Source organism: Lucilia cuprina, chromosome 3 (assembly GCF_022045245.1).
Source record: "Lucilia cuprina isolate Lc7/37 chromosome 3, ASM2204524v1, whole genome shotgun sequence".
In the NCBI taxonomy this organism is placed as follows: domain Eukaryota; kingdom Metazoa; phylum Arthropoda; class Insecta; order Diptera; family Calliphoridae; genus Lucilia; species Lucilia cuprina.
In genome coordinates this window covers 63,278,005-63,302,011 of record NC_060951.1, presented here as the reverse complement: position 1 = coordinate 63,302,011, position 24,007 = coordinate 63,278,005, and the positions used below count along the sequence as shown (strand labels likewise).

At 25.4% G+C, this 24,007-nt stretch overlaps 1 protein-coding gene across 2 annotated transcripts in view; it reads left to right on the top strand.

The window, feature by feature from the left end:
• The window catches only part of LOC111691138 (LIM/homeobox protein Lhx1), a 102,881-nt gene that overhangs the window by 38,530 nt on the left and 40,344 nt on the right, over nucleotides 1–24,007 (top strand). Inside the window, exon 1 of one of the 2 annotated variants that reach the window (XM_046946164.1) lies at nucleotides 4,071–4,588. The exons of the other annotated variant lie outside the window; for it this stretch is intronic. The gene's annotated coding sequence lies outside the window, so the exon portion shown is untranslated. Of the gene's footprint in view, nucleotides 1–4,070; nucleotides 4,589–24,007 lie in introns of those variants that run through there. 2 annotated transcript variants of the gene reach the window in all.

Sequence of the window (24,007 nt, the reverse complement as noted above, 5' to 3'; positions counted from 1 at the left end):
TGAATTTATGAAATTAACAATGTCATATACATTGTTTACCTGATGTAAAAAATTATCTTAAATAATTTCAGTTTTAATATTTTTACTTTACATCATTATAAGTTTAAATTTATGGAGTTTAGGTAATTATTTACATTCTTTACATTATGTAAAGTTTTAAAATATTTCTCAATTTTGTTTCTTATTCCGAACTTATTGTGCAGCCTCTCATAAGTTAGTGGTTTGTATTCTATTCTAGTAAATCGTTGTGAGTGGGTTCATTACCCACCTGAGGCATGGTTTTGTTACACATGTCTATGTACATCCCCCTTTCAAACAAACTAACTATTTCAAATGTAAAAAAACTTGTCATACATTTTCAAAATGCAATTTCCTTTAATAAATATTTTTGTAATATTTTAACCAACTTCATTGTTGTTATCTTTTCTTTTATTATTTATTGAGTTCTTTGCATATTTTCCCTTTAATGTGTTAGCTATTTTTATGGAAATCAAAACATAAAAATAAAATTCTTAAAAATTTTTGTAATTATTAGCCTAAAGTATAAACATTTATATCCTTAAGGCTATAAGATAATTTAGTAAAATTTTAGTAATTTTCTAATAATTTAAAAATAAATTTGCTGCAGAAAAAAACACGAAGGAAAGAGAAACATATTTGCATATCATTTCCGCTTTTGCGGATGCATTCAAAATTGTTTGTTGTATGAAAGAGTTTAACTATAGAGTATATATGTATATTAGTGAGTTTGTGTATGTGTGTGTTTAAAGTGCGTGTTTATATTTGTGTATTTCCGTTTCTTTAGTTGGCTTTAGCCAAAATATTGTATAGACAAACATGTGTATGTGTATGTAAAAGACATTTACCTTAAATATAAACTAAACTAGCAAATATTTAGTTTCTTGGTCCTTTACTTATACACATACACACACACTGTAGATGTGTAAGTATGTATGTTGTAGGTATTTACCATGTTTTGTTTAGAGTCCATCTTGGCTTTAATATTGGCATTTAGAAAGTTTTAGTTTGTCTTTATAGTTTAGAGAAATTTTTTGAGAGTGTGTTTGTGTGTGTGTGATGGTCTTTCGGTAGATTTTCTTTCTTCTATAGTTAAGTTTGTTTTCCATAAAATGTCGGCTCTTAAGATTTCCTTTCTCTAAAGAACCAACAAAAACAAACATATTAACAAAAGCTAAAGAAAACATTACCCTAACACATGTATGTATACATACTACATTCTAATGTATGTATCTATGTATGTATGCATAAATATTTATTTATATTTAAAAGTTTAATATGAGTATATATGTAATATTGCACAATTGTATAAGTAAAACTTGCACATCCTTTTGAATTTTTAGCAAAAATAAAATAAGTTTTTAGTTTATTACCTTAATAGCCCGAATACACTATTAAAATGGTACACTTGTGTTTGTATATGTTTGGATTATACAAATATATATTTTTTTACGTTTAAAATAAATATAGAAAATTGTTTGTTTTAAAATATTTAAAGAAAGTAAAATTTTTAAACAAAATTTATTTAATAAACATTAAAAGGAAATTAAAAAATGTTAAAAGGATACTATTGTGTACACCTTTACATATGAAATGTTGCTGGACATTGGACGATGTTTAGAAATTTTGTTTCCTGAACAGAATCTAATTTTGATGAGAGTAAGGACACTGTCTTGTAATAAATTAAAAATTTTATTATGATTGAGTCATTAAAGCCAGCTTTAATAGTTCATTATTTTAATTGATCTTTGCTCGGCGTTTCTGCTTAACTGTAAAACCTTTTAAGTATTAATATTATTTTGTTTTAAACACATTTTTCTTTGAAACTAATAAATCCACTTACTTAAACAATAGAAGTTATATTCTCACACTAGACCACTAAAACAGCAACCTCTTACCCTCCTCTACTAAAACAAAATTAACATAATTTTTAACCCCAAATATACATCCATCCATCCATCCATACATATATAAATAATTAACACGTGCTACATTTAAGCTAAACTTAAAATATTAATAAAAATATTATAAAAAAACACAACAACCTTTTTTTGTTATAAAGCAAACATTTCAATAAAATTTCCCAAAAAAATTCTACAATATATTTTAAAGCCTATTTATAGGCAAATCTTTAAAAGCTTTAATTTTATGCTAAATGAGAAAAAAAAACTTTTCAGCTTTAATTTTCTTTTAAAGTTAAAATTACTAAAATAGCAAAAAAGAAAAATTCATGGATGCTGTTTCTCTTTTAAAATTTCATTAAATTTTATCACAACTCCAAAACGCATGCTCCATTTTTCTTATAAGAGTTTGCGCCTTTTGCCCTCGCTATAGGAGACACCATTTTTTCGTGCTCTTAAAAGTATGCTTTGGTATTTTTTTGCTTTCGTTTTAACGTGTATTGTATAGACAAAATGGCTGTCTTTTTTAAATACATTTTATATAGAATTTTTTGTTCGTTTAAGCTCCCCAAAGCTGATTTTAAGGTGGTGGGGGGGCTTGAAAGGGCGTAGTGTGTTAGTTTTAGTGCTTACTTTTTTATTAGGTTTTTTCTTGTTTAGTGTACAATTTTTTCGTGCTCTCTTGACTATTTCTTGGATTGTGATTTTTTTCTTCTTCTATAAAGCTAAAAGTGGAAGAGGAAGCGAGTGTTAGTAACGTTGGTGTTTTCAAATATTTAACAAGTTTACTGGGCCAGGTTTAATATGAAAGGTACCTTTTGTTCGTTAATTAGATTTTGAGAAAATGTACTTTTCTGAAAGATTAAGTACAGAACAAATTTAAAGTCTTGTCCATACTATAGAGTGGTCTATAGCCCAGGCTACAGACTATAGGTTTAAAGTACAGACTATAGACTAGTATATAGTGCAGAGTTTAGATCTACAGTACAGATTATGGACTAGTATATAGTACAGGGTTTAGGTCTATAGTGTGTACTGGTCTATAGTCCAAAGTGTGGACTATAGACTGGTCTATAGTCCAGACTATAGACAGGTCTATAGGACACAGTGTATAGTACAGTCTTTAGACTGGTCTATAGCATGGACTATGTCATAATATATACTAAAGAATGGTCTATAGTCCACACTAAAGACTGTTCTATAGTCCACACTAAAGACTGTTCTATAGTTCGCACTAAAGACTGGTCTGTAGTCCATTAAATAATAATAAAAAATATTATTATTTTTATCAACCAAAAAGTATGCAGTATTTTCATTAGATATAATAAAAATGTTGTACCTTTAAAATATAATAATTACCCTTTTAAATACCATTTCATTATCGAACAGTAAAATTACAACTTAATCCTTAAAATATGCAATACAATTTAACATTTGATTGCCCCTAAAAGTATGTAAATTACTAAAACCTTATAAAATGTATTTCAAAAACCAGAATTAAGTGTTTGAAGATACTTAACTTTAGTAATTTAAGAAGAAGGTACCTTTTCTTAATATCTACATTTTAGTACCGGTACTAAATTGCAAACAAAATGAAAATAAAACAAATTAACAAACTTTACGAGCATATCCTGTAAATGGCTATAAATGGGAGAGTGTATACGATAAGTGAGTGTAACAAAAAACACCTATACACATGCAATAATAATTACACACATATATAAACCAACAAACACATACATACATGCATATGTATGTATATATATCTAATAAGTCTGTTGGTATGTCATCCTTCTTTATAGACATAAATATTTGTATATGTGTATAACAATTACAAATATATTTTTTTTAAAGTATAATATTAAGTAAACAATTTTAAGTACAAAAATGTTTTTTTTTTTTGTAACAATTATATCAGTGTATGAGTAGAATGTCTATATGTATAAGTAAGTGTATTTACAATTAACATAATTAGTCGAGAAGGTGTTCAGTTTATATGTATATAATTTTTTTGCTATTGCTTTTATAGTTGTTGTAGCTGTTGTTGTTTAATACTGTATGTCTGTCTATGTGTGTGTTGGTACTATTATGTACTCCATAAGGTCATTAATGTTTTGATTTTAATTGCGTTAATTACATTGTACGGACTATTTATAAAAATTTTTGCTAAACGAAAAAAAATATTCAACAGCAACTCTTTAAAATTTCCTAAAAATAAATTTATAAATTGTTAATGATTTCTAGAATACATACACAACGAACTAACTATACATTTGTTTGTCAAAGTGTTTGTGTTTGACTTCAATTCAATCAAAAAATCAGTTGTATTGGAAAAAATATATCTATATCTCACATATATAAATAAAAAGAGAAAAAGTGTGAAAAACCAACAACAACAACATCAACACAACTACAACAATAATAACAAACAAATAAGTGAAAAATAAAGTACTAAAAAGTGAAAAATCAATAATGTTTAAAAAATTCTATAAAATTTACGGCTACGAGTTTCATTTGTCGATTTATTGTTTAAAGTTAAAATTTGTAAAGCCGTCGGAAAATGTTAGACCAATAACTCTCATTTATTTGTGCTTAAATAGAAAGAGTATTTTTTTTTTTGGATTCCCATATTTAAAGTCAAGTGTAAAGTATTTAAAATGAGTGAAAAAGTAAGTGTCAATGTGTAGGAGACGAGAGTGTTTTTTGATTTATTTTTTTATTTTAAATTTAAATGTGTAGAAATACAAAAATAAAAAATTTAACGGAAATTTGCTATAATTCAACAAGATATTTTTATGACAAATGTTCCGAGAGGAAATGTAATGAATAACAAAATTTTTAATAAAATTAATTTAAAAATTTACAAAAATTAAAAAAGCTATAGAATTTTGTTATAAAACTGTAAAAAAATTAAATTTAAAAAAATTAAAATTCATGGAAATATAAAAGACCTCCGTCGGGTGAATGAAAATTTTCTTAATTTTTGAAGTTGAAAAATAACAAAATTTCAACTTCGAGAAATCTTTTTGTTTTTATAATTTTTATACCCATTGTGCTTAGTTACAAATTGTAAATATTTATTCGTTTTATTGAAATATGTTGTGATGTTAATTAAGATCGAAATTTTTACGAAATCCTTAAAAAAAATTCCAAATAAAATTTTATTTTTTTAAAAATAAAAGAATTTGTAACGTAATTTTTTTGTTTCTAAATGAAATTTTTAAAACCTTTTTTTAATTTATTAACTTGTTAAGGTCTTTAGTATGTTGTGGTAAAACATTAAACAAATCGAAGTAATATTACTAAAGTTATGAAGTAAAAAGTGTGACAACCCCACAAAAAAATTTAAAAAAAAATCTTGAAAATTTGTATAAACTTGAAACTAAATTTTTTACTATAGTTAAGAGATTTTTTAAATTAAGTTAATTTATAAAAATATTAAAACTCTTGGCTATATTGTTGTAAAAAATCATACAATTTAAAGTAATATTACTAAAGTTATAAAGTAAAATGTAAAACAACTTTAAAAAAAGGAAATTTTTTGAAATTTCCTAAAAATCTTAGATTTTTTTATTAAGGCAAATAGGAAGTACTTTAGCTAAATAGATCAAATCTCTCTAACATATTTAAATACCATGTAAAATCCCCAAAAGATTAGTAATAAAATCGGAAAACATTAAACTAAAAATCAAACAATTTTATTATTTACAAGTAATTGTGTTAATTTTAATTGTTTAAAGAAATTTTATGAGTTTTTAGATTTCAATTTAATACTCACTTAACAAATGATTTCAAAAAAAACACCACCACACAAATTCAAATTCACAAATGAATGAAAACAAACATGTTTACCTGCAAAAGAAAACAGAGAAAAAAAAAGAAATTAAAAAAACTTAAACCATTAAATAAAGTAAAATTGTAAAACAAACTAACAAGTGATCTAGAAAAAAATTATATAAAAAATTAAAAAATAGTAAATTAAACTTGAAAGTACCTTTTCACAGTCTCATTTGTTAAATTTTATCATTTTAAAGGCATCTTTTTTATAAAGTCGAACAAACACTTTGATTTTTTTTTTAAATTTTAAAAGCAAAATTTGCTTTTAGCCCACCGCCTTGGTGCTTTCCAAAACGACCGACGGACCACACATACAAATAATCAGTTAAAATAAACCTTGTTTAAGTACTTAAACTCGTGGAGAGAGAATAGAGAAGAAGATGAAAACCTAAAGCTGGAACCTTTAAAGTTTATTTTTACGTTCATATAAAAATAAATAATTCTTTTTTTTTCTTCTTCTAAATGGCTTGTGTTTGGAAAAAGTTCGTTTGTGTTTAAAAAGTATCAGATTTATTACAAACTAAAGTTTTTTTTCTATTTTTCTCTTGTTGTTTTTTGTTAATAAAAATAAGCTTAAAATTTATGACCTCTAGCATGAAAAATTTTGTGTAGAAAAAAGTTGGCTAATAAAAAAAACCCTAATAAAAAACCGAGCAAAAATATAAAATGACAAGAAAGAAAGTTAAGTAAATGTGAACAGGGAATTTTAGTTTTTATTTAAATATGAAAAATAATAATGAAAAAAAACTCTTAAAACAAACCCTACATAAACAAATGTCAAATCAAGTTTATTATGTGGCAGAACTTAGCACAAAAAAAATAAATTCATAATAATAAAAAGGACCAACCATACGACAGCCATATAAAATCTACACACATTGACATTATGATAAGTATAAAAAAAGTTTTGACCCCAAAACCAAAAAAGCCACATTAGTGCGTTTGTGTAAGTGTAGTCATCCTTGTAGGACACAATAAAAACAACTACATTCATTCATACATACATACATACTAGATACATATACATACATATGTGTTTAAATGAATGATAGTGACGATGATGATGATGAGAATGTTACCTACAACCTAGTCCAAAACCTCAACAACAGCAAAAACAACAACAACATTTATCTAGGCGTAGAAACTTTTAAAAGAGAAGGTTTCCCTAACAGCAGTTTTAGTTAATTAATATATCGCATGCTATACTTTTTTGAAAACATTTTGATGAAATTTTAAAAGCAATAGAATTTTTTTAATTTGCAAACAATTTCTATAAAGAACAGCCAGTTATCATTTTGACAACCATAGTTGTAATTTTGACAACGCATCTTGGTTATTATAACAACGCATTGTTTTCATTTCTATTATGCTTCATGTCATTTCAGTAATGCATCGTTGTGATTTCGACTAAGAATCGATGTCATTTCGATGTCAACGCAACGTTCTGTCTGACTACAAAGCTTTGTCACTTTAGTAATAATACATGATTATTATTTTTTGTTCATTTCTTTGTAATTATTGATTTGTCAACTATACGTACGTACTTTGACAACTGATGTTTTTCAAAAATTATAAACACTTTGGCGTAAATCTAATAACAGGCGTGTATAAATTGAAAACGTCTTTTTTCCTCTGTGTAGAATTTTAGTAACACATTTCAATTTCTATAAAATTTACTGCATAGCACAACAAAAGGTCGTACCTAGACTTAACCCTTGAGCAAAGGTATATACACTCTCCCCTGGTGACCCTATAAAAATTGATAGATGATTGGGCTTTCAGTGAGATGGCACTCAGGTGGTCAAATATCACTATTTCTAGAATATCGGGACTGGTCTCTTGCTTTGGAGGGTCAAAGTTTAGTACATTTTAAAATTATGTAAAATTCAAAACAAAATGTCTCACAATATTTAAAAAAAATCAAATTCTAAATACCTTTCAGTCTTCAGTTTATTTTCGTGAAAAATTTCAAAAATTGTAACAATATTACTGAAGTTATAGATTAAATTGTGTTATAAATTGTTTGAAACTGCCTACATTGTAAGATCTGACAAACGCGTTTTTAAATTAACCTTTTTTGTTAAAAAAAATCATAAAGTTGAAAATTTTTGGCAAATCTTTTCAAAAACTTTAAACATTTTGAACGCGTTATCAAATTAATTTTTTTGTTAAAAAAATCATAAAACTTAAAAATTTTCACAAATCTTTTCAAAAATTTTGAAAATAAAATGAAATTTTTTTGATTGTTAAAACAGTTTTTTTTACAAAATTTTTCGCTTTAAACATTTTCAAAGTGTTAACTTTATTGTGACAAAATAACAAATAAATCGCAACAATATTACTCAAGATATGATGAAAAAAGTGTCACAATACTATATATCAAGTTTCAAAATCTTGCCAAAATTGTAAGGGCAACCTTCCTCACAAACAAAAACCATTTAGTAGGAAACAATAGCAACAACAACAAAAACCTATTGATATTAGTTACAAGTATAATGACGATGATGATGATGGTGCATGTGAAAATATTATGTTGTAGGTAAAATGTTGCATTTACTGTATAACGAACTATAGACTAAATGGATGAATTGTGTATGTCAGAGGTATTTTCTACATACGATGTGGTTATTTCACATGTATAATATAATGTCAGAACAGGCCAGAAATTTACACACTTTGCCTTTTAAACAAAATGAAAAAAAGTTTTGTTTAACTCCCGGACAAAATCATTGAGAAATACGGAAGAAAGAGAGAATCACAGAATATGACCTCAGCTGTGTTTTCCATGTAGTTGCTGCTGTCGATGGTTATGTTGTTGCTGTTGTTGTTGGGCAATGTTTCTAGTTGATGGTTAAATGTTTTTGCTGTTTGGCAATATAATGATGGGTATTGTGGTCAAATTTTAGTGAGGGTGTAGAAATATGTACATTTACACATTACACAACAGAGGCGTAGAAAGTTTTAAAATGAAGGAAATTTAAATATTTTAAACATTTATTTTTGTTTTATTCATTTAACTTGTCCCTTACTTATGGCTAAGCCTCTGGTTTTTTTTACTGTTTAAGGCTTTTTTGTTACAACTTTTTTGTTGCCACATGATGTTTACAGCAGCCGCATCATCAACAACAATAAATGTCCAAAAAAAGCAACATTTTGTTATTTTTGTTGCTGTTGCTTGGTAGTAAATTGTTAACATTTTCATTATTAAACTCCAAAAAAAAAGGGACCGACAACTCTTTAATGCCTACAACTTTTTTGCTGTTAATTTTTATGAGCAAAAACTTTTATAAAATTTAAACAAAAAAGTTATTTCTACAAAAATAAATTCCTTTAAAAAAATCCATAATTTTTATTATTTTGGTTTTGTAAAACATTTTTTATAAATATATTTTTTTGTTTAATAAATGTTACGTTTGTATTGCAACTGTGCAACATTTTTTGACAGTACGAGTTGAAATGAAAAATGGCGCATATGTCAAATTGATACAATGGCCGTAAATATGTCTAACTGACACAACAACAGTTAAAACTTGGAGAGAAGAAAAAAAAACAAACCTTTTGCACACACATATTGTCATAAATTTTGTGTGTTAAAACAGTGGAGTTTTTCATGGATGTGGGTAATTGTGATGGTGGTGGAGTGTGTTGGAATTTGTTTGGAGTATTGAGAGTAAAGATTTTATGTTTTTTTTTGGTTTTGACAGTACGTGTTGTGTCATAAAATATGAGCATAAAATAGTAGCTGAAGGTTTTTTTCTTCTTTTAAATGCACATATTTCTCATTGATTTTGGTTGGAGTTTAGGTTGTTGTAAGATGGCAGGATATTTGTTTGGAGCACACATCAGTTTGACAAAGAGTCAGTAGATCCGAAAAAGATAGTGATTTCTATTTACGTCTAATCGCCTTTTAGGCTCTATTTCGCACTTTGTTACGAATGTCCTTTTTGTAAGCGATGGTGAATACAATTTTCACTTGAGTGCTCCCTTTGTAATCGAGAGGGTGGACACTATGGGGTGACGATTGCCTTACTCGTAGGAAAAGCACAAGACAATTATCATTTAAGTGTATCCTTTGTAAGCGAAACAAATTTAAGCTTTTTGACAGTCTCTTTGTAATCTATAGAGTGACGACAAGCACATGTTAAAAAAGCTAATTACCAGGACACTCGGTAGCTAGAGGAAACCTCAACTGGTAGTTTGAAAATATAGTTTTGGACTATCCAATGGACTGAACAACAAATCAAGCACCGCAGATTTGTTGTTCAGTTTTGGAAATGTACTTAGCAGGTTTATCAACGGAAATCTAACAAAATCAGGGATATTTTAAAGAAACCTTAGCTTCAACTATGTCATTGCATTTTCGAAGCAAAAAACTCTCCATGTATAACCTAAAACTACAGACAATCTACTTTATATAAGAAAAAGATTGACAATTTTAAAGTTAAACCTTTTTTGAAGTTTTTGTTATATTTTACTTCATAACTTAAGTAAAGTTATTGTAATTTCTTCGAATTTTTACCACAACACACTAAACACTTTAAGTTTTATATAAATTACAAAAAATGTTAAAAATTTCTTTTATAAATTGAGAAAATTTTCAAAAAAATATCCTAATTTTTTTATCCTAACAATAATGTTATGGCGCATTTTACTCCATAACTTAAAAAATATTGTTATAATTTGCTTGATTTTCAACATCAATATCCTTAAAACTTTAAAGTTTATGTTGATATAAAAAAATTTTTAAAAAATCTTTAAATAAAATTCTGAAAATTTATTTCAAATGTTGAAAATGTTTGTTTAAAATATGGTTTTAGGGTTAAGATGCATTTTGGTTTATAACTTTTGGAATATTATTTCAAATTGTTTAATTTTTTACAACAACAAACTAAACACATTCTTAATTTTATAAATTAAGCACAACGTTAAAATAAACTTGTGTAAGATGAGAAATTTTAACTGAAATTTTCTGATTTTTCTTTTAAACTAACATGAAATTATTGAACATTTTTTTCTTTATAACTTTTATAATGTTGTTGTAATTTTTTACAACAACAAACTTAACACTTTCAAATTTATATAGATTAAATAAATTTTAAAAAAGTGTTAATTAGAAAGAAGACAAATGGTTGCAAATATTTTTTAAATTACTAACGCTGCATATTGGTTCTTATTTAAAAATGAAAGTGATTTAATTTACTTTAATATATGTATTAAATATCTTTTAAAATGAGTCCTTCAATTAAAATTTCCTTTAAAACTTTTTGCTTTAAAAGTTGCTGCATTTAAATTCTAAAACCAAAAAATTTGTTTGTCATTTTTCTTTACGTTTCTTTTTTTTTTTTGTTTCAAAAGTTTGAATTTATTATTTGTTTGCAAAACTAAGCTAAAAAGAAGCCATAAGAACTGGAAATAAAAAAGTATGAAAAAAAACTTCAACAAAATCTGCAATCGTGTCATATTTCAAAAACAGTAGAAAAGTTAAAATCCCCTCAACAAAGCAACCATTTTGAAATGAACACAGACATTCATATAAACAAAAAAAATTATTCTTTATATACTTATATACAAAAGTATCTATAACTAAGAGTATCTGTGTATGTATATAACAAGTATTTGCTTCTTTTTTTTTTTCTTTATATATCTACCACGTTTTTATTCGAAGAAAAAAAAGAAAAAAATTTTTCACATTGACTGGGTTTGGTTATAAAAAAGGACATGAACATATTAAAAAAAATGTATTTTTTTGTAGAAAAAAAACTTAGGGGGAGTTAAGCTTTAAGTTAAGAGGTCCGGGGATGGGGGTTAACAAGTACAAATCCTTATATGAACGTGAAAATGGATGCTGTTGCTATTTCTACTTTCGAAATAATACAAAACAAGAACAAAACAAATGAAAAACTTTAACAAAAATCCAACTGTCGATGTTAAAGGTATAAAAAATACACACACACATACATACACCGTTACTTATATGTTGATAGAAAAATCCTCTGTCTCTATGATACCTTGGGGGCTTTTGTGAAGAGAAAAGAAAAAAATATATATCAGGCAAAAAAAAATTGAAGAAAAAAATATGGAAAAACTTTTACCCCCCAAAAAATTGTGGTTTATGCAAAGGAGAAAAAAATATAAGAAACAAATACAGTGGGGCAAATAAAAATCTTAATTTTTACAAAACAAACAAAAGACTTTCAGTTTTATAAGAATTCAAACATTTGTTGAAAATATTCTGTTAAAAACGAGATAAGTTTTAAGATTGTTGCAACAATTAGGTTAAAACACTTTTTACTTCATACATTTTGTACTTTTTATTGTAATTTCCTAAATTCTTTACAATAACAAGCTAAAAACTTTAAAATTTATATAAATCTAAAAAGTTTTTTTTTTTTTTAATTTAAAAAAAAATTGTTAAAAAATTTGTATAATTAAAAAAAAAATACCAAAAATAGTCTATTTTATATTTTACCTCATAACTTTTGTAATGTTGTTGTAATTTACTTGATTTTTTTACAATAACAAGCTAAAGACTTTATATTTTATATAAATTAAAAAAAGTTTATTAAAAGTTTCTTTTAAAAAAAGAAAAATTTCTATTTTAATTTTAATATTAAAAAAAATATTTTTTTGGTCGAAAAGATGAGATAATGACACTATTTATTTTATAACTTCTATAATAGTGTTGGAATTTATTTGATTTTCGACAAGAACTAGCTACTACTATTAATTTAATATAAATTTTTAAAATTTAAAAAAAAAGTTTGTCAAATAGGAGAAAAGGTTGTGAATATTTTAATATTTTTGAAAAAATTAAAATGTTTTTAAAAGGCAGTTTATGACATATTTTGTTTCATAACTTTTGTAATTTTATTGTAATTTGATTGATTTTTTACAACAACAAGCTAAATACTTTAAGCTCAATATAAGTTGAAAAAGTTTTTCAAAATAATTTTTTTTTAAGATAAAGTAGAGTGTTGAAAACTTGCCTTTTTAAAAAGAAATTTTAAGCGAAATATAACAATTTTTACTTCATAACTTTGGCAATGTTGTTGTAAGTGGCATGATTTTTTTACAACAACATGTTTAACACTTTAAATATTAAATAACCTTTTTAAATTTTAAAAATGTTTCTATTTAAATTGATAAACATTTATGAATGAGATCCTAACCCTTGTATTCATAAAGATAAAAATCGCTTATTTTAGGTTTATTACGCACTAAGACTTATTGTGCTTCCTTCTTAACTGCTGTGATATTGTTTTAATTTTTATTACAACAACAATCTTAAGACTTTCAATTTTATATAAATTTTAAAAGTTTTTAAAAATATTTAGTTTAAAAGAAAAAAAAAATGATAAATAAGTTCTACTTATTTATTTTCTTTTATTGGCGTTAATTGCTTGATTTCGAAGACTTTAAGTTTTATTTAAAATTTAAAAGATTTAAAAAAGTTTGTCAAATTTCTTTTTAATAAAAAGAAATGAGTTGCTAAAGTTTTCATATTTAAGAAAAAGAAAAAAACTTTTAATCAAAATTTTTTTCAAAATAACAATTTAAATTAATTTATATATCAGATATATAAAGTCTAAAGAAAATTTTAATTTTTTCTTAAAAAATTCGAAAATGTGTCCTTCTTTAATCCTACTGTTTGATGAAAGTTTTCTTTTAGTAATAAGAAAGAGTAAGAATGTTTTACAATGATTTTCTGCTGTTGTGCCAGCCAGCGTTAAGCCAACAAATACTAAGAAATAAGGTTAAATATACACAAGACAAGTAAAATATTTCAGTGTTTTTTTTTTTTTTTTTGAAACCAAAGAGAACACGAAAAAATAATATAAATATTTTCCATTTTCATAATTTTTTTTTGAGCTTGAAATATAAGTAAAAAGGTTTTTTTTATTCAAACAAAAACCATCATAAGATCCCTAAAGACATTGAGAATATACATATTTTTATTTATTCTTTTAATAAAGATAAACAAATCCAGCTTTATGAAAATAAGCCATTTTGGCAAGATTAGCTCAAATTTCTAAATTTCAATTTTATGATTAATATGTATTTTAAAAATTATTAAAACAAATAATTCATTGCTTAAAAAAACCATATATATCTTTAAAGTCTTTTTAACCTTAACATTTAACACCTCCATTTTGTTTTACATTTTTTTCTCATTTTCCCCCCATCTTCCACGGCGCCCCTTACTAAAACTCTTGTTTGAATTTTTAGTAACAAATTTCTGAATTATTTATTTATCAGTCACACTGACAATATGTAGACGACAGGCAGTGTTTGAATAACAAATATTTACTACAACACATACATACAAATAAACAAATAAACAGCCTGCAAACTACTCCTAAATGTATGCTTTGGAATACAATTTTAGTATAGTGGGTGTATGTATGTGTGTACGAGAGTAAAGAGATTATGTCAATGTATTGATGACAAGTCAATGGGAGGAAAAAAAAATATTATAGGAATATGCGTAGAAAGAAAATATAGTGAAACAAATATGGCGCTTAAAATAAGAGTGACAAAAGCTAAACGGTAGTAAGTAACAAACAGGAGCAGAGGAAAAAAATGTCAGGATTTATGATAAAAAAATAAACAAAATTGGAATAGAGTTTTGTTGAACGAACAAATTCTAAATTATATAAAGGACTAGAAAAAATTTCAGCTCTTGTATTTTGATTTAAAAGAAAACGAAGCAAACTTCGAGTTTTTTTTTAAAGTTTGGTTTCTTTAATTTGTTCTAAACAAAGAGACGGCCAACTTATTTAAATTGTATATCATTGGAAAGGTAGCTTTCACTGCACTAAAGTGTTATACAAAATCTTTTATTAGTATTTTAGTTTAACTAAAAGTAAGAGCAATTTTGTTTGAATTTCAAAGTTTGAACTTTTAAATTTGTTCTAAACGAGAAGACGCACAATTTATTTAAATTGTATATCATTGGAAAGGTAACTTTCATTACATAATAGAGTATTACACAAAATCTTTTACTAGTAATTTAGTTTTAGCAGAAGTGGGTGCAAATTATTTTCCTATTTTTAAGTTTGGAATGTTCAATTTGTTCTTAACAAGGGGACGCACAATTTATTTAAATAGTATATCACTGGAGAGGAAACTTTCTTTACAAAATAAAGTTTTACACAACATCTTTAACAAGAAGGAGCAAATTATTTTGAAACACTAAAATTTAGTCTATTGAATTTGTTCTAACCGAGAATACTTATTTAAATTGTATATCATTGGAAAGGAAACTTTCTGCACAAAATAAACTATTGTACAACATCGTTTTCTAGTATTTTAGTTTTACTAAAAGTGGAAGCAAATTACTTAAAAATTTTTAAGTTTAAGATGTTCAATTTGTTCTAAACGCGTTGACGGACAACTTATTAGAAAATTCGATTTTTCACCTATATTGCAGTCTTAATGGACTGACAGGCCTCTTCAATATAAACATATAGAATTATTGTCTGGCAATTAAATCTATTAAGATAATAGAGATATTGCTGTATGTCTTAATCACATCGTAGTTCTTTATAGATCGACTATAGACCGATATTGCTAGCAAATATTATTGAAACAATGACCGTTACGTAGGTGATTTATGTCGTATTTACTCTCTAAACTACTGCTAGGGGCTAGTTGCCTCCGGAAGGTTAGTAGTTACCGGTCTGAAAGACCGAAGGTTTAATTCTAAGCCCCATAGAGGCCATAATGTGAAACCTTTGGGCATCGTAACATTACGTTTGATTCATCCCACAGCGCCAGGTCTGCTTACCAAAAGTATTAAAGGTAAATTATTAAAAATCAATATCTTAGTTATTTATGGACTGAAAGGATCAAAACTTCCGGAACATTTTCTTAAATAATTTATAACATTAGCTAAATGACCTTTTCCCATCTGTCCTGCCATATACAGTTAATTTTTTAGGGCCAATAACGAATCAAACCACTGAACTGAAGTCAGTGTATATTCCAAAGAAAGTGGGTTCTACAACGTTCAAAACAAGATCCGAATAGAAAGGTGTTTGGTGGCAAAATTTTCCAACAACTTCTTTCTAAATAGTATTAACCACCATTGTAACATTTTCGCACATATTCCCTGAAATAATCTGGCCAGATTTTTAGCTAAACATAACAAAGTCCTTTACCTTAAATGAGGACATAAAAAAGGATTTAATCGCAATATTTTTGTTTCGTTTTTAAATTGTTAAGATTTCTTGCAAATTGTAATAACTTTTGCCAAATACAATATTATTTTTTTCTCAACACAAATGACATTTAAGTTGGTCTCCCGTGGTATCAAACCCGTAGTTTTCATTTAATGTTTTGTTTTTTCTTTAACTACTTTTATAATGTTTTTTTCTACATCAAAGGGCAAAAGCAACAATCGTCTAAGTTTTTGTTGTTATTGCAAGGTTTTTGGCACAGAGTAATAAAAAAAATTATGTACGAGAGTAAAGAAATCCAAATGTTTTGTTTTAAGAGCAAATCGAAAAAAAAATACAATGAGGGGATAATACAACAAATACAAGACATTAAATATGAAGAGGATTTGTGTTGTTGTTATTATTATAGCTTTTTTTCTTAAAGTTCTTATTGTTAATGGTTGTTGCTTTTCTTGTGATTATGGTTATGACGATGATAATGATGATTATACATTTTGCTGTTGTGTTGTTGATAGCATAATAGTATGAGTGTGTGCTTCAGTGTATAATGGTGGCGGTTTGAGTTTATGCGATTTCTTTTATCTCAGCTTGAGATCTTTGCCATTGGTTGTTTGTTTGTTGTTGGGGTTTTTTTTTATTATTGTATGTAAAAGATATACAGGGAATTTATGTAAGTTAAAGTGTGTGTTTTTGTAGCTTTTTTTGTTGTTGTTGGTTTCTTGAATGAATCTACGAAATGTAAGTAAAATGAAAGAAGAATTTTCTTGTATAAAGAAAAATACATAAGATATGTATTGTAAAGGAGTTTTCAGTTTTTATATGAATATAGAGGAGAGCTTTAAGCTTAGAGGTAAGAGTAATAAAATATGAGTGTTTAACAGGAAAAATTACACTCGAAATAAAATGTTGGTAAAATTTTTAGGAATTTTGATAATTTTGTTAAGTTCCAAAGAAAAACTAAAATAAATTTTATTACATAATTTTGTTAATAAAAATTTATAGATTTTTTAAAAGTTTTATTTGTTAATTTTGAAAAATTTTTTTGTGAGTGTTTTTTTTTTTGGGGTTTATATACCCAAAACATATTTATGTATTATTTGTATGATATATCCTTTAACTGTTATATCTTTGTGTTTATATCTTTGGCATGTTGTAAATTTATGTGTATTTTTGTGGTTGGTTTTTACTACTTACAACATACCACAAGAAAATGCTGAATGTTTGAAAACTGTAGCAGGTCTGCGTGGGTTTGTTTGAAAATATATAAAAAGTACATGACTTAAACAGCAAACAAATAAAAAAAACCTAAAGGATATATTTTATTGCTGGGGAAAAATATGTATGTATGTTCATCATATATCCTACGAAATTGTTGGTAAGAATATATTTCTTGTATACATCTTGGTAAAATATGAAAAAACACACAAATAATTTTATGTTTAATAAAAATCTTACAAAATCAGAATTTTAAGGAATTATATTTTAAAACATTTTTAATTTTTAATAATTTTTAAATTTACCATTTTTTTTAAATTTTAATAATTTAAAAGGTACAAGCTCATTTAATATATTTTTGAGCTTAAAAGCTTTGTTCGAGGTGTACGGTTGTACGGGGGATATACAAAATAATGGACCAATTTTAACCATTTTTAATACGCTTCGTCCTTGTAAGATATTTCATCAAATTACATATCTTGAGAACTTGCGACATGCAGCGTGCGCTTAAGGTTTACATGGACGTAGCCAAATCGACTCAGAAAGTGATTCTGAGGCGGTTGTAGGACCCAGGGGGTGGAATGGGTGTAACCAGGGGAGATTTAAGAGAAGTTAATTTTGAATGTAAGGAAAAAGGAGAAAAAATATCCCTCCAAACGCTTCAGCTGGATCATTGCCCGATGTAGGACCATTTTTTGTTGGTCCTACGCTCTCCTTGGTTTAATAAGTTGCTTATGTAGACACTTAGTAAGTTAGCAAGATAGTTAGTTAGTAAGTTAGTAAGTTAGTAAGTTAGTAAGTTAGTTAGTTAGTAAGTTAGTAAGTTAGTTAGTTAGTTAGTTAGTAATTTAGTTAGTAAGTTAGTTAGTTAGTAAGTTAGTTAGTTAGTAATTTAGTTAGTTAGTTAGTTAACATGCCAATGTGTCCCTATCGGATCTATTGTGCGATCCTTTATCAGTGCCTCATATGAGAATAGAACCCACGATCACTCGTCTACCTCAATTCATAAAGTATTCCTATACTCTTTCGAATAAAACCCATTGATTGCTTGAGTTAGAGTGTTTTTTTTGTTCTGAACATTTCAAATTTATTGTTTTTACAATTTATTTTTTTTATGCTAAATATTACTACTCATGCCTGCTGATTTGTTATTTTCAGCGACTCCTGTTTCCCCTGGATTATTTATATTTGTTTATCTTATTTATTTATGCATAAATATTTTTCCATATCATATTATTTATGCAGATTTTTGTATGCGGTGACTCTTTTACTTTAATAAAATTTGCATTTATTTGTAGCTAAATAGAAAAAAATATGTATATATGTATATGATGTTGGTGATGATAACACCTACACATATATTAACTCGTATGCAAACAAATATACAGACACACATAGAGAAAGGTTTTGACAATAACAACAAAAAAAACAAAAATATGGAAATTAAAATAATAACCCAGCAAAATATATAACAAAAATATAGAAAATAACACAAGTTGTTTAGTTGCTTAAAAATTTAACTCAGAAATTTAATCCAAACAAACATAAAACTTATTTTTATAAAATTTAAAAAATTTTATTAAAAATTTAAAAATTTCCTTTAAAAATACACATTTAATATTAATAAATTTTTGCCAAAGAATTTTAGTTTAAAATTTTTATTATTCTATTTGCCATTTACTAGGACATGTTTGCTAAAACGAATGAAAGAAAAAAAACAACATTGAAAATCTACAACCTGATCATGATTTTTGTTGGAATTTCCATATATATGAAAAGTATTTTCAAAAATATTTCATTCTCTACATAGATTTGTTATTAATGATAACAGAAAAAAACACATACACATCCACGTACATCCACATGGACATAAATGTTTAATATGAATGCACTGGAAGCTTTGCATTTATTTCTATTGCATATATTTAGGGGGCAAAACAAAATACACAAATTTTTAAAACATACAAAGCATGATTTTGAAACAGATTTGAGACTTTATCTCTTTAAATACAAAATGAAAATAAAAACCTTGTCATATATAGACAAAAACAACAATAAAAATGAAAATAATATTATTTCATAGAAAATAAACACAATCACAGAACAGAGAGAAAAATCTAGTTATTTTTTTTTTTTATATTTTAAAGATAATTTTTAAATTATTTGCTAAAAGAAGTAAATCCTTTTGAAGAGAAAAGAAAAATCAGACACAAGAATAGTTATTTGAATTAATGTTTATTTGTTGTTGTGGAAAAAATTTTAAAAAATTTATGTATTTTTTTTTATTGAAAAGTTTGAAATTTAGTAAAAATATTAAAATTGAGAAAAACTACCTACAGACTAGTCCAGTAAGGAAGTCAATAGTCACCCTATAGATTAGACAGACACAATTAAGTTAGATTTTAAAGTGTTCACTATCTTGTTTAAAAGGGGGACACTAAAGTGATGAATATCTTCACCCTCGTTTACAAGGAGTACAACTGTGATGTAAGACGAAGTGGCTCTACCAAATGGTTAAATGTTTGTGGAAATCATCGTCTTCTTCAAATTCATTGAGTCTTTGTCAAACTGCTGGGAAGCTTATCCCCTTACCAAGCCTTTAAGCCTTAATTTTAACAACATTTTCTTAAATTTTTTCAAAAATTTAAAGATTCAACATCTACATGACAACAAAGTAACCTAAAGTGTTATGATTTATGCACAAACACAGACAAAAAATTTAAACATTCCAACTTGCTTGTGGATATCCTGTTTTATATACAGAAAAAAATTGTATAAATTCATATGAAATATAAATGATATAAAGTTTTATCTCTTTCTCTCACTCTCTTTTTCCCTTCGTTTTCGCTAAAGCTACTTTGGCATGCTGCCATTTCCTTCGAGAGCTTTAAATCAAATATTTTACTTTTCCGTTATAATAAAAAGGCAAAAAGTAAGTAAAGGGAAGGGGGCTGAAAGTGGTTGGGTAAAAGGAAAATTTTGTTAAAAAGTTTATTAGCTTAGTAAAAAATTTCATTTTATTTTTATATATTTTATGTACCCAGCAAAAACTTGTTAATCACATGTACTTACATAACCATTTACTTTTCAATAACTACTACTTATCATGTGCATTACATTTAAGTTATCTTTTAATGACTTACATATGTATAATCATATAAGTAGGTATGTACTTTATTTGGAGTTTTCCTTTTTTTGTGTGAAAGGGATTAATGGAAGCATGATAAATCAGACAACGGAATAACGAACAAAAAGCTCAAGTTCGTTTTACTCCTTATTTGTAAGTACTTATTTAATTAGTGATTTGTCAACGAGAGTGCAAAGTATTTGCCTTTAATAGCATCACCGTTAAAAAGCTTATAAAGAAGTAGTGATGCTTTTTAACTCATTACTTTTCAATGTAAGTTTTTGCTGGTTTTGTTGCAAGCTGTAAAATTCACCAACTTAACACTTAAATTAGTCGTTGGAGAGTTATATTTTTTACAGTTTTATATTTCGCAAAAATTTTATTTGTTGACTTGATTGATGTTACGACAGTAATTTGAAATGTTTTTACTGTTTGTCATAAACTGACTGAAAAAAAACACAAACTCATAAACTGAATGGAATGTTTTTTTTTTATTATTTATTTTGTCATAAAAGGTGTTAAAAACATTTAGAATATTTAAAGCGGTTTTTTTCTAAAACAAAAAAAAAAATTAAATAATAAAAGTTAATTTGAAAGTAGCTTTTTAAATAATTTACTTGAAACATTATAGACAACATTCAATTGGCAAATAAAACTTTAAAAAACACTTAAAGTGTGTATATTAAAATTTATTGATATTTAAGTAATTTTTAAACAAAATCATTTAAACTTTTTTAAAAAAATAAGGAAAAGGTTATAGGATTTTTTGAACTTGCTTCAGAACTTCCCAGCAAAAACTTTCTTTTCCAGATTTGGGTTTAAAATGCTAAAATTTACTTATACAATAGCATTTTAAGTTCTTATTTAAACATGTCTTTACCATAAAACTGACTAATGAATAAGAAAGTATTTATATAACACATTATTAATAAGACATTATTAAATTACTTCTTTGTAATCAGCACGATATTCAGTAGTAATTGAAAAGTATATTTATATATAAGTGTTTCAAGTCTTTACCAAGTTTTCGCTTAAACAAATTGATTAAAATTTTATACAAATATATATTCTTTAAAATATTTCGCCTTAAAATTTTCAAACAAATTTCAAAAACTTGTCGAATTATTTCAAATCAAACAAGACAAAACTATTGACGTTATTTTCTTTATAACTTAAGTAATTTTAAAAATATTTTCATAAAATTTAAAGCAAAACAGAGAACATCATTTAAGCAATATTTACAACAAAAAATGGATAAAAAAAAATTTACAACTTATTAAGTTATGACTCTTTCAAAAACAATAAAAATAACTTAATTTTTCCCCTAATATTTTCTTAAGTACAATTACTTAACAAATTAAAACAAAATTTGTTTATTTAAACATTTAACACCTTCAGCTTTTATTTTATAAAAATAAAAACATATAAATTCAAAAAATATTTAACATTTAACAACCAAAAATACATTAAAAATCAACACAAATTCAAAAAAAAAACACACGACATTTTAACACAACAGAAAATAAATTATTTTAAACAGCAGAAAAAAGGTTTTAGATAAAAAAATAGTATTTGTATCTGGTGCATATAAAAAAAAACTACAACAATACTTTCAGTCAATTCAGCCAGTCAGTCAGTCAGTCAAGTGTATGCACGAGTTTAAGAACATAAAACTCAAGTGAATGAGTAACTAAAGTACATACGATTTGTATGAATGATGTTTTAGTTCTTTTTTTTCGATTTTTTTATGGCAAAGTTTATGACTTGTATTCATGTTAGTTTGGTGTTTTTATATTTATTAAAAAAAATAAAAAAAGGTTTATTTAGTTGTTTTCCGTTTGGTTTGGTTCGTTTCGATTTCAAATATAGAAAAACACAAATTTAAACTATAAACCTTAGGAGAAGTAGTAACAGAAAAACAATAAAGTTTAGAAATATATAAAGGAAAATAGTAAAAAACAACTATAGTCATAAAATAATGGGTTTTAAAGTAAACAAATACACTGTTCGAAAAAAGTTTAAATTTTTAAACAGTTTTAGAAAAACAAGTTTTGTAAAAAAACTTTATTTTAGGAAAAAAATCATAAAAAGCTTTTGATATATCTTTAAAAATCCATTATTTGGCTTAATTTTATTAACATTTTTTTGCAAAAGCTTTTTTATTACAAAAGCTTTTTTTCCAAAAATTTCTTTTAACTTTTTTTAACAAAAATTTCTCAAAAAAATAAAAAAGTATAATTTTAGCTTCAAAAGCTTATTTCATTAGAAAAGTTTTCATTTAATATCAATCATTTCACACTTAAGTTTCACCAGAAAAAGTTTTAGGAAAAAAGCTTTTCTTGGAGAAGTTTAATACAAAGATTTCTTTTAATTAAAAAAATCACAAAAAAGCTTTTTGGAATATTTTTTTAATTTAAAAATTTCTTTAAAAAACTAAAAATAAAATACTAATTTCTATATTTAAATTTCAACAAAAAAAGCTTTTTACAAAAAAAGCGAAAAAATATTTTTTTTAATAAAAAGAGTTTTTTCTTTTATAATTGCAAATTCGGTAAACTGTCCAATGGTGAGATATTTCTAAATTCAAAAACAAAATTAAATTCACTTTTTAAAAAAGCTTTTATAAAAAAGCTTTTTAGAAATTTATTTAAATTCAAATGCTGAGATTTTTTTTAAATTCACAAATTTTAGAAATTTTTAAAAATTCGGTAATTTAAAAAAATAACAATTATTTAATTTAAAAGCCATATTTGTGTATTTCTAGTAAAAAAAGCTTTTTCACAAAAAAAAAACTTTTTTTCAAAAATCTTAAAATTTTTGCAAAAATTCCTTAATTTTATAAAAATTAAGATTTCTTTAAATTTTATAAAAATCTGCAGTTGGTATTAAATAAAAAGCTTTTTTTCAAACCCCTTTAATATTCACCGGAGAAATTAATTTAAAAAAAAACTTTTTGTAATTTAAAAAATTGTGCAAAACGCATTTTATTCTAAAGTTACTTTTTTTTATAAAAATATTGAACATAAATTGATTTTAAAGTTTTAAAATATGTAAATTTCTTTCAGTGTACTTTAAAATATTGCATGGTTATCAGCTTAGACGTATGGTTTTTATAGGTATAGGGTTATTTTTCCATTTAACTATTACTTAACATCGCATTTAAAAACCGATTTAAAAAAGTTTAAGGTGTGAAATTGGAGCACTTTGAACTAAAACACATTTAAAAGAAACAAAGCTACAATGAGGAGGAACAATATACAGAAAAAACTAAAATAAATATAAAAAAATTTTAAATATAAAAATATTGCCTTAATTTACAAAAAAAAAAAAAATAAAATTTAGTAAAAAGATTTTTCCAGGGGTTGTTTACTAATCCTGTAAAGTAAAATAAAACTGATAAAATCATTTAGGGTTTTAGTTTAGGAGAGGGTTTTAAAAATAAAATCTTGTAAAAAAGAAGAAACTATCAATGACATTTTTCTATTTCAAACAAATTATACTAAAACATTTAAAGCAATTTGTTAATCCTAAATAAATCCCTACGAAACAAAGAAGAAAAGACCTCACATGTGGTAATGGTAAAATCTCTACTATATACATACATATCTCTACTAAAGGGAGTATAGAAAGTGTATTAAAATTTAAAGGCCTGACAATGACAAGCAGTCATGTAGACCGTTTATTTTTGTGACAAAAGCCAGAAAAATTACATGGTTTGTTGACTTTATTAT